This window comes from Euprymna scolopes, chromosome 35 (genome assembly GCF_053919585.1).
Source record: "Euprymna scolopes isolate OS-2025 chromosome 35, ASM5391958v1, whole genome shotgun sequence".
In the NCBI taxonomy this organism is placed as follows: domain Eukaryota; kingdom Metazoa; phylum Mollusca; class Cephalopoda; order Sepiida; family Sepiolidae; genus Euprymna; species Euprymna scolopes.
The window spans coordinates 12,522,734-12,534,713 of record NC_136516.1 but is presented as its reverse complement, the minus strand read 5'-3'; the positions used below and the strand labels follow the sequence as shown (position 1 = coordinate 12,534,713).

At 36.3% G+C, this 11,980-nt stretch overlaps 1 protein-coding gene across 2 annotated transcripts in view; it reads right to left on the bottom strand.

Moving 5' to 3' along the window:
- The window catches only part of LOC145259686 (junctophilin-1-like), a 629,234-nt gene that overhangs the window by 346,190 nt on the left and 271,064 nt on the right, over positions 1-11,980 (bottom strand). The gene's annotated exons all lie outside the window — the stretch shown is intronic.

The following is an 11,980-nucleotide window of genomic DNA, read 5'->3' as shown; positions in this document are numbered from 1 at the left end:
AATCGACTGACCCACCCAAAAGTTACATTTTATGTCCTTCAAACGAGATCCTTTCTTCCGACTTTTCTTTCTTTCAGTGCTCTGACGAATTATTGATTTTTCTGTTAAAAATAAAATGAAATTGGAAAATGCTAGAATTCTGCAATGACGCAATTCATGAATGTCTTGCAATGCTCTTTTATTCAGAAAGAACAGAAAATAAGAATGAATTTTCTTCAATTTTTTCTATCCAATCATCATATTTAACAACGGAAAAGCGATTTCGAACTTAAGCATGACAGACTCACGAAAATACCATTTCAGACTTAAGCATTACTGACTGATGGAAATGCTATTTCAAGCTTAAGCGTGGTAAATAACAGAAATGCCATTTCAAACTTATGCATGACAGACTAATAAAAATGCAAATTTCAAACTTAAGCATAACAGACGGACAAAAGTGGTATTTCAAACTTAAGCGTGATAAACCGGCAAAAATTTTATTTTAAACTTTGACGTGGTAGTCAGACAACAATGCTATTTCAAACCTAAGCATTACAGACAGACAAAAATGCTCTTTCAAACTTAAGCTTTACAGACCGACAAAAATGCCATTTCAAATTTACGTTCAACTAAGAATATAAAAATACGAAAACTGCTATTTAAAACTCATAGAAATAAGGAAAGAGTTTTATTCTAAGAAAAGCGTACCAACAAAGTTACACAAAAAACCTGCAAATGCGACGCACAAAGAAATACTTTTATTTTCAGTTGCATCCGTTTCTCCGTCACCGTCAAACAGGTTACATAACCAAATTTACACGGTGTCAAATTCCTGATATCAAATGAATGGTAATAGATCCACGAGGCCAAATACAGGCAGCGCCAGCATCACACCGAATGAATGATGATAGAAACGTGATATCAAATTCATGTTATAAATGGATCTATATACGCATGGCTTTTATTTCGCAGATGTAAATTCATGAAAGGTTGGTGGTGCCACGTCTGCTGCAGACGCGTCGATGGTTGGTGAGACCAACATGTAACGGGCCCACTCCACCACCACTTACTATAAAGGAGTGACGTAACTGAGCTAGGTGCCAAGGTTTGCGTTGTAACCATTTTTACGCTGCTGCCCTAATTCAGAGAACATTCACAAAATGGATGCTAGCTTTTTTTTTTTGTATTGTCTTCCTCCAGATGTAGAATTCTACACGGGGAACGAACACGTTGTAGCTTCAGTCGCAAAGAAGACAAAGGATAAGAAAGAGGGGGGGACTTGAACTCGCTTTTTTTTCTGTGTAAAAACAACATTTATTTCCTCACTGTTATGGTCGGGACGTCACGCACGTGATCGTCTTCTCTCACATAATCTTGGACGCTCTTTAGTTTTGTGCTCCATGTTTCTCTCTCGGGATCGTCCTCTTTCTCCAATTTATAGCCTTATAAAATAACCTGTGACATCATTTTCGCATGCATACAAATAAAACCATGTAAAATAGCAAAAAGGCATTTACAATGTTTTTATTTGCATATTTTGAACGTGAGAAAGAAAACAACACACCTTTAATTGCACTATCCGACCTTTGCCCTCGTGGAGATGCAAGTAAATACGAGGTAAAACTTGCGGAGTATGCGCTGTTTTACGGTTGTTGTAAATATGGAACGGAAATTTAAATTTTAATTTCGTTCCATTTTAATCTTTTTTTTTTTAATTGTGCCCCCCCCCCCCAAAAAAAAAAACGAAAGTAATCGAAAGAAAAACATTCAACAATCGTACTTTCTATGTATATAAAAAAAAAACGAAAGATTTTTATTTTTTTATAAAAATAAAATTTTGACGTTTTTGAATTTTGGAGATGAGGATTGGTTATTTGTATCATTATTCATCAGACTAATCTTGAGTGTGATTTTCATAACGTTTCGGTCGATGTAACCTCCGACCTTCTTCAGGTGTATTTTGTTGAACTCGGGAATGTTTCCATCGAAATCTGGAATTTGGACGGAATTTCGAGCGGAACCCTTTATTTACTTCACGGGGGTAGTGTGCTCTTGGTCCGTCAGCCATGACTGGATAGAAGTCCTAAGTAATTCGAAAATGTAATTTTCGGTCGCCCACATTGAGGATTGAACCTTCAACCTTCAGGGGAATATCACTTTTACAATTGATTTTTCCCCAGTACTCAAACTACTGTGCTTTGGGATAATTCTAGTATAAACTTTAGGAGCCTTAAACCTACTTTTTATTTTTAGTTGTAAATATCACTATTACTAATTATTACTATATATTAATGCATATCTATCTCTATACTTATTACTTGTATATATTAATGTTTTTACTTATTACTTATATATATTATCTATTGTTTATAATTACTGGTTCTCATATAGTATTGAATTCTATACTAGGTCTGCTTAGCAGTTGGTTATTCCCCAGCATAAGTGCTGCTTCTTTCAGTCCTCTTACTCTCCTCCGTTCCTCTTTGCCTATAATTTTTACTTCGACTTCCGAGTTCGACAGAAACATTCCCGAGTTCAACAGTATACACCTGAAGAAGGTCGGAGGTTATATCGACCGAAACGTTGTGAAAATCACACTCAAGATGAGAACAGTAGTCCGATGAATAATAATACAAATAAAATTTTGTTAACAAAAACAAAATAATTTAATTTTAAAACGAAAAAAGTCAATTTGGTATAACGTTTTATTTGTTTTTTACATACGTCCAACTCACCATTCACATTGAAAATGTCGACTTTTATAGGTTTTCGGGTGTGTTTACAAGGAATAAACGCCCCAACCTCCCCATGTTAAGAACAGCTTTCGGAATAGACATCCCTAACCTTGTCAGCATACCCGAAAACCTAAAGAAGTTAACATGTCCAATGTGAACGACGAGTTGGGCGCAATGTAAAAATGTACCGAATTTAAAACGGAACGAAATTTAAACTTCCGTTCCATTTTTACAGCAACCGTAAAACGGCGTACTCCGCAAGTTTTACCAAATATGATTCTTTTTATCTATTCTATTTTTTTGTAATACTTGAATATAAAATTTACTTAGAATTTTAGTTTCGACATTCACCGGCAAATTATGAAACAATTATTTGTGTATTTTATTATTTTAAACGGAAAAAGTAAAACACTTAAGCGAAACGATTTTTTTTATTTGTAACGCAAACCAATTAAAAAAAAAAAATTATTTTAGATTTTATTTATATCCATTTTGTTTATGTTAGGAGTGTAGAAAAATAAAATGCATAAATCAATTTAAAAATAAATGAAAATAAGAAAGAAGACAACCCCGTAAATAATCGATTTAAAAAAAATGCTTTCATGACTTTGTTTTTATTTATTTACGCATGCGCAGAATTTTTGTGACCGGAAGTCGTAAACTTGAATCTGTAAAGCGGAACTGGATGCACGGTTTCAACGCCCAAGCAAGACGATTTCAGTTGTATATTATAATAGACTAGCCTGGGTGCCCGGCGTTGCCCGGGTGTTTGGAGGTGTGTATGGAGCAAAAAAAAAAAAAAAAATGTGGTGGCAGGCAGGCAGACAGGCTCCAATCCTTATCGTAAAGGAGGAAAAGAACGTGAACCCCCCCCCAAAAAAAACGTAACGTTTTTGTTGTTGCACCCATCGCCAAATGTTTAAATTAAGGCTAGTCAATCGAAAAGAGGGGATAACTTTCGAAAATATCGGCGAAAAAAACGACCCCTCTCTGTAGAAAAGTGCCTAGTTGAGGGTGAAGGAATTAATGTTTTTAGCCAATTTTTCGATATTTATCGCACGAAGGGCCGAGCTTAATAACAATACCGATCTCGTGAAAATTCGTCGCCTCTATCAAAAGTTTTATACATACATACATACATACATATATACATACATACATACATACATACATATAAACAGACAGGTGAGATTTGCATTATAGATGAACAGTGTTTTTATTTAATTATTTTTATGCTGCCGTTTTTGTACAGAAAAGGTTTTATTTTGACCTTCTCTCAATTCACTCGTATCCGTAACTTAAGAAAACATAAACAGCAATTAATTTAAGCAAAACAATTATTTTACATAATTTTCGCTCTTAAAATAATATTTACTTTTTGCAAAAAAAAAAAAAAAAAATGTTCATTAAATAAATAAATAATAAATTTCAATAGATTATTTTAAAAGATATCTTTTGTTTTCTTTTTAAAATTTATTCTGATTCCAAATTATTCTGACTTTAAATTATTATTTCAACATGAAAAAAAATAGAACCTAAGCAAATATTAAAATATTTCAGAATACATTGTGATGTTATAATTGATCTTCTATCCCCCCTCTTTTCTCCCCCTGTCTCGGTCCTTTTACAGCCTCTCTCAGTTTCTTTACCTCCCCTCTTCTCTCTGTGTGTCTCTGTCTCCCTATCTATCTATCTATCTATCTATCTATATATCTATATATATATATATATATATATATATATATATTTAGCCAGTAGAGTTTAGTTTCCTAGAAGTGCATCCAATGAAACAACATGTGTCTACCAAAGAGTGCTCAATGAGTGAACAGAGCAGGTATATTAAATTTATTTATACAAACATTGATGGCTACATATGTGCATACATGTTTCTGTAATCACCTGCATTGGGGGATTATGTCTTCAGGCCAAGAATTATATTATTTATTATATATTAGTTATCGACGATAATTCTTGGCCTGAAGATGTAATCCCCCAACGCGGGTGATTACAAAAACATGTATGCACATATGTAGCCATCAATGTTTGTATAAATAAATTTAATATATATATATATATATATATATATATATATATATATATATATATATACACACTGCACAATCACGTTGACATACCGGTTCTCGACAGATCACCAAAATTAAGCAACGTTGAGCGTTGCCAGTTCCATTGGGTGACCATTTGAGAAAGCTAAGCACTGTATGTACTGCGCAGAGTCGTAGAAATTTCCAGGTTGGTATGTGTGGTCCATTAATTCACTGGGAGAGATGCACACTTAGTCTTTGTTAAGACATGCATCTAGAAGGTAACTCTGATGTAAAAACCTGCAATCTACTGCATACTCTGTCCTGTGGCAGCCATCTGCACCGACAAAGGTTAGCAGTAATACCAAAAAGTGTGATTGGTTCTACACAAAGCCTTCACCACTATAAACAAATCATCTGTGTGGACTTCCAAGTAACTTAGTTGTTGTGGCGGAACCTCATATGTTGAAATCGACAGGAGATTCAATCATCATCTCCCTCTCTCTCTCTCTCTCTCTCTCTATATATATATATATATATATATATATATATATAGTCATCCACATGCAGTACTGTTTCGCAGCATATCAGTGCGGCTAGACAAGCAACTACCTCAAGCCAGGATCGAAACCCGACCGCCCAAATGATAGTCTGAGCTTCTAACCATTGCGCTATTTGGCTGCTGCTATGCGGGCAGTGAATTAACAATGTTTTGACATTGTCCGAATACCTAAACTCAACTTGTTTACACAAAGAGCATCACTTAATACGCTAATTGTAATTTGTATATCACTTCCCAATATTCTTAACCCAAGATAGGGAGCATTATATATATACTAGCTGTATGTACCCGGCGTTGCAAGGTTTAAACGTATTCATTGGCGGAGGTTTTAGTTGCATACTATATAAGATACATCGAATATCTTAACTTTTTACAATTTTCCTAAAAGTGAATCACATGTTCGATTTATAGAAGCATTAAATACATCAATTTTCGTCTATGAAAATTAAACTGGAAATAACTTAAAGAGGAAATAAGAGTCACAGCTCAAATAAACTTACTTCCATTTTTAAAGGCAACTGGTGTAGTCTGCTCATAATTGAAAAAATTAAATTAAATTCTGCGGAAGGAGTATAACTTCGAGATATATTAATTTGAATAAGTAAATACTTTTTTATTTTTTATTTTCATAATATTGCGTTGAATTCGGCTTCCAAATGTATTTCATACGTATTTCAATTTAAAATTAAAAAAAGAAATAAATCAACTTTAAATAATATTTCTGAATAGAACAATGAACGCAATTTCATTACGGTTCTGGATATGACCTTAAACTATATCTGATGGTGAGGCCCCAGCTTGCGGGCTCTGGGGAGTGTGGAGCCACCCTTTAATTGCCATTGCTCCCAGGCCCACTCTGACCCGGAGTGGTAGTACCTGTTAGGGTCCCAACTATGGGTTAAATAGAAACTGACTTGCAGAAAACAAATATATTCTATTAAAAAAGTTTTCTTCAAAATCCTTGGATTCGGCATTAAATAACCTGAAAACAAACACAACCAACCAACCAACCAAGCAATTTCATTACCACAAATAATTTATAACAAATAGTTAATTTTTAAAATAGATTTTCTTTAATGTAATATGCAAATTATTCAGTGAATGGAATATAAATCTGTGCTCGTGCATGGGGGAGTACAGTCGCTTGTTTCAGGGTATAAAAAGCACGAATTATACACCAGTCGACCATGAGTGCTCATTGTGACGTAAGATCAGTTTTATAGGAGGAGTATCCAGCTCCCCAAACTAAGAATAGAAATATTGTTTAGGTAAAATAAGTTTAGCTGAAAGTTAATTATGTAAATAGTTAAGTGATACATTTATAGATTTAGTTGTAGTTATAAGAAGATAATAGAAGGGTTAAAAGTGTTATCTATCTATCTATCTATCAAGGATAGAGTACTGCTGCCACATCTGAGCAGGAGCTGCTAAAAACAGCCTATCCTGCCTTGACAGAGTACAAAATAGATTTTGTGGCTTAGTGGGGGATGTCCTTTTCTCTTACCTGCAACCTCTCTTCCACAGAAGAGACGTTGCGAGCCTGTCTTTGTTTTATCGTTACTTCCATGGCAAGTGCTCGTCTGAGCTCCAATCTCTGGTCCCTCCTCACCAATATTTCACGATAAACACCCGTCTAGCTGAAACCACTGTCAATAATTTTTCCCACTCTTTATCTGTGCCTAAATCAAAACATAAACAAAGCTTCTTTCTTAGAAGTGCACGCTTGTGGAACTCTCTTCCGTCTGCCTGTTTCCCACCTGATTACAACTTGGTTGGTTGGTTGGTTGTTTTTGTTTTACGGCATATCAACCCTTTTCGGGTTATTTAATGCCGAATCCAAAGATTTTTAAGAAAAATTTTTTTAATAGAATATATTTGTTGTTTTCACGTCGGTTTCTAACCCATAGTTGGGACCCTAACAGGTACTAACACTCCGGGTCAGAGTGGACCTGGGAGCAATGGTAATTAAAGGGTGGCTCCACACTCCCCAAAGCCCACAAGCTGGGGCCTCACCACTGGATATAGTTTAAGGTCATATCCAGGACCCCCATTGAGGGACTTTTACCCTCTGCAGGGGAGCAGTCGGCGTATTCTAATGCTCCACCGACAGGGCCGATTACAACTTGGATGTCTTCAAGTCCAACATAAACAAATTCCTGATGAACCGCCCCCTTAAGTAAGACGCTTTATCAAAACTCCAGTACTAACGATTACTACGATACTATTCCATTGATTAATGTACACACAGTAACTCTTATCCCCGAGCGGCTTCCGGGCCTTGATAAGTGGTGACCAGCATGTAAAAAAAAAAAAATCTATCCATCCTTTTTGGTAAAATAAGTTTAGCTGAAAGTTAATTATGCAAATAGTCAAGTGATATGTTTATAGATTTAGCTATAAACATAAGAATTTAGAAATCCAAAACAATAATTGGTAAGTGACATTGATCACGCAACATTTAGATAGGTGACCGGAAGTCGCGTTAATGAGACGTGCCCTTTAATCGGCTACGTCACCGGAAAAAAGAAAACAAGAAGTTTTAGTCAGTCTGGGAACTTGAGAGAACCTGCTTCAACTCAGCTTAGAACCGGAGGCTGAAAGACAAAATAAGATGTAGCCACAAATAGCAGACTCCTGGGAAAACATGAGACAACTAGAATAAAAATATATATCTATATATATAAAAGCGAAAATATATGTGTGTATGTAATCGGCTACGTCACCGGAACTGACAGGTCAAAAAGATTAGAGCAGAGAGTTTGGGTTTTGTCACCAAGGTGTGCAGACGTACTCAAAAGACTAGGAAGCGAGGCTAGACAAACATAACATGTAGACACATAATAAGACTCCAGTAAAACACTGAAAAATCTTAAATAAATTTATATTTATAAAATATAAGGTCGTTGTTGCATGTTTCACAAAGAAGAAAAGTCAGGTATGTCTCAATTGTCTTATTGTGTCAATATGGTGGCAATACATCACAGTGCCCAGCAGCAGGAAGATAAAGGACCTCCGGACAGAAAGGTATGAAACATAATTCCTCTTCCATATATCATCCCCTGCTATGTAATAATATCAACAACTTGCCAGAATCGATTGGTTGAAACGTGCTCCTATTTGCAAATGACATCAAATTAATAGTTGTTAGAATCGAAATTGACAAGCTTGCGTCTATCGTCTGGAAGTGGTCCATTGAATAAGACTTATATGTTAATGTCAATGCATGTCATATTGCAGTAGGTTCTCCTGCCAACTTTGCTCTTATTTTCGGTGATGACACGGTTCTGCTCGAGGAGGCAAACGAGACAAAAGATGTTGGCTTTCTGGTCAACTCGTCCTTTAAGCTATTTAAATGTGGCATTCAGGCTTAAAACAAAGCATTTGAAGAGAGCTGCTCGCCAGACAAAATGACGGACAGCTCCCTTAAAATAATTTTTAGAAAAATAAATAAAAATAGTCAGACTTGGCATAAAAAAGGAAAGTGTAGATTTATTTGCCACTTTTTATGTGTTACACTCATATTGTTTTTAGTGTCCATTGGTCAGGTAGAGTGAAACGAAGAAATCCTTCTTGACTGGGTAAATGGTTTTTTTTTTAGGTTAAAATTTGAAGAGAAAAGGTGAAGAATTAAATGTTTTTTTTTTTTTTGCGAAGGCAGTTCGTGTAGAATGTGGAACGGAAAGATGAGAATTATTTTTGTTCCATTTGGGAGAACTATCTACTCTCTCGTAGTGTTTTTGATGTAGTAAGAGCGCGTGCGAAAGGACGCAGCGGTGAAGAACACGTCTCACTTCATCAAGATTCCGGCATAAAAAGAGGAAGAGACAACTCAAATTTGGCGCCACATGTTTATTTTTATCCGCTTTATGGGAACTCTCCGGAAACGGTGACACATCAAAAGGTCCCTATCAAATTTTAGTGCTGGGGTAGACGCTACACATTTAACGAGGATCAACGAGTGTTCCACAAAATACGTTTGTCATCGAAACCAGTGACGTTGCTCATTTTCCAATAAAATCAATTAGTTGCCTGCTCTAGTTGGAGATCCACTGCAGTGCACTAGGAAGAAGTTTCATATGCAAAATCGATTAGTTGCGTGCTGTAGTTGGAGACCCACTGCAGTGCACTGGGAAGAAGTTTCACGTGTCTTCCTGCAGTGATTTAGTCCACAATGCATAGTAGTCTACATTGCACTGTAGAGAATCTACTGTTGGTTTTATAAACTTATTTTTATATATAATGGCTTGAATTAAAGTTTGAAATTCAAAAGTCAAGTATCATAGTTCAATTGTGTTCTTAACAGAAACATTCATTCAAAAACTATCTAAGAACACTCCCAAACAAAGTACATTTGTGTGAAATAAAAAAAAAATATTGGCAAAGACGTTTTGGAGTCCATAGGGAGCGAACACACACGTACATACACAGTGTTATATGTAAGTAAAGATAGAGATACGTGGTATCCAGCATCTAGAGAGAGTTCAAAAACTGGCTACTTAATTAGTGCAGAATCTATGGGGTCTTGATCTATGAAAGCAGATTCAAGAACCTTTACCTTTTTTCCCTTGAGGATCAATGATTATGTAGTGATCTCATTTTGACCTTTAATCTCCTCAGTGTTCATTATGCAATATATAGGATGGAGAAAATTGCTGGTGTCATTCCACAAGTCTTTTTTTTTTTTTTTTTTTTTTTTTTTACATAGGAGTCACCACTTATCAAGGCCCGGAGACCATTCGGGGATAAGGGTCATTGCGTGTACAGTAATCAATGGGATAATATTGTAGTAATCGTTCGTATTGGAGATTTGATAGAGTGTCTTACTTAAAGGGGCAGTTTATCAGGAATTTGTTTATGTTGGACTTGAAGACATCCAAGTTGTAGTCAGGTGGGAAACAGGCAAACGGAAGAGAGTTACACAGGCGTGCATTTCTAAGAAAGGAGCTTTGTTCATGGAATGTACGTTTTGATTTAGGCACAGATAAAGAGTGGGGAAAATTATTGACAGTGTTTTCAGCTAGACGGGTGTTTATCGTGAAAGATTGGCGAGGGGGACCAAAGTATGTCACACAATGACGTATCAACTAGCACGGCCATATCACGTGACCTCAATAATCTGAAGCATTCCAAGATGTGCTCCAATCCACATTCATTTTGATGGCCCCAAATCATGTAAATAGCTTTGGACATGAGTTAATGATAACCTTTATTTTTTATTTTATTTTTTATTTTACTTGGGAGGCCACCTCTTATCAAAGCTTGGAGGCCATTTTAGGATAAGGGTTAAGTGTTGGGTAGATGGTAAGACATGATGATCAGTTGAGCAAGAGCTGTTAGAAAGGACTTGTCCTGCCTTGATAGAGTTCAAAATAGACTTCATAGCCTCGTAGGAGATGTCCTTTTCCTCTTCCCTGCAACCTCTATCTCACAGAAGAGATGTTGCGAGTTTGTCTCTGCTTTATCGTTATTTTCATGGCAAGTGCTCGACTGAGCATCAGTCTATGGTCCCCCCCCTCGCCAAACTTTCACAAGAAACACTCGTCTAGCTGAAAACACTATCAATAATTCCCCTCCACTCTTTATCTGTGCCTAAACCTAAACGTAGATTCCATGAACAAAGCTTCTTTCTTAGAAGTGCACGCCTGTGGAACTGTCTTCCGTTTTCCTGCTTTCCAGCTGACCACAATCTGATTGTCTTCAAGTCCAACGTAAACAAGTTCTTGATGAGCCGTTCCACTTAAGTTAACAAATTTACCGAATTTCCATTACTAACACTTACTATATTGTCTAATTGACTACTGTACACTCTTAACCCTTATCCTCGAGTGGTCTCTGGGCCTTGATAAGTGGTGATGCCTATGTTAAAAAAAAAAAAAGAAGAAAAACTTGGGTAGGGCATACATTATTTTAGAGGACGGCTCAATAAGAATTTATTCAAATTAGATTTTAATGCGAACATATGATACTTGACAGATGCACAATGGCAATAGAACTTGGAAGTTATTCAGGAAACGTCTGCTCCCGGAATGAGACGATAAGGCGAAAAATGAGAATAATTAAAAAGAAACAATGATAATACATTTTTCGTTTGGGAGGGAGTCAGATGTGGCAAAGGGGAGGTAACTCTGATGCTAATTTGTCCTTTTACTTATTTCACCTTGCATTTTCTCTTGTTTTGCTGGATTGTCTTGTGTCTTCTTTCTCTTTTCTCCTTTGAAATATGTAACAAGCACGTTGAGGACCCCAGAAAGTACTTTCTGATGGGAGAATAAGAGACGGGGTGAAAGTGGGAGTGGTATTAAGAAAGAGGAATGCTTTCGCCGAGGTTGGAATGTAAGTAAATATACAACTGGTACCCTTGGAAGGGAGGGAGCCTTAGAATGTGTGAGAAAGAGAGAGAGAGAGAGAGACAGAGAGAGAGAGAGAGAGAATGATCCTACAGTTTAAGGTGGAATGTATGTAAGCTTATCTACAGCTAGTAGCCAAGCTAGGGTGAGCATCATATTGTGGGCTTTAAATAGAGAGAGAGAGAGAGAGAGAGAGAGAGAGAGAGAGAGAGAGAGAGAGAGAGAGAGAGAGAAGAGTGGAGAACAAATGGGAACACATACAGACTGAGAGAGAAAGAGGAAGAAACATGGACTGACAAAAAAGTATGTATG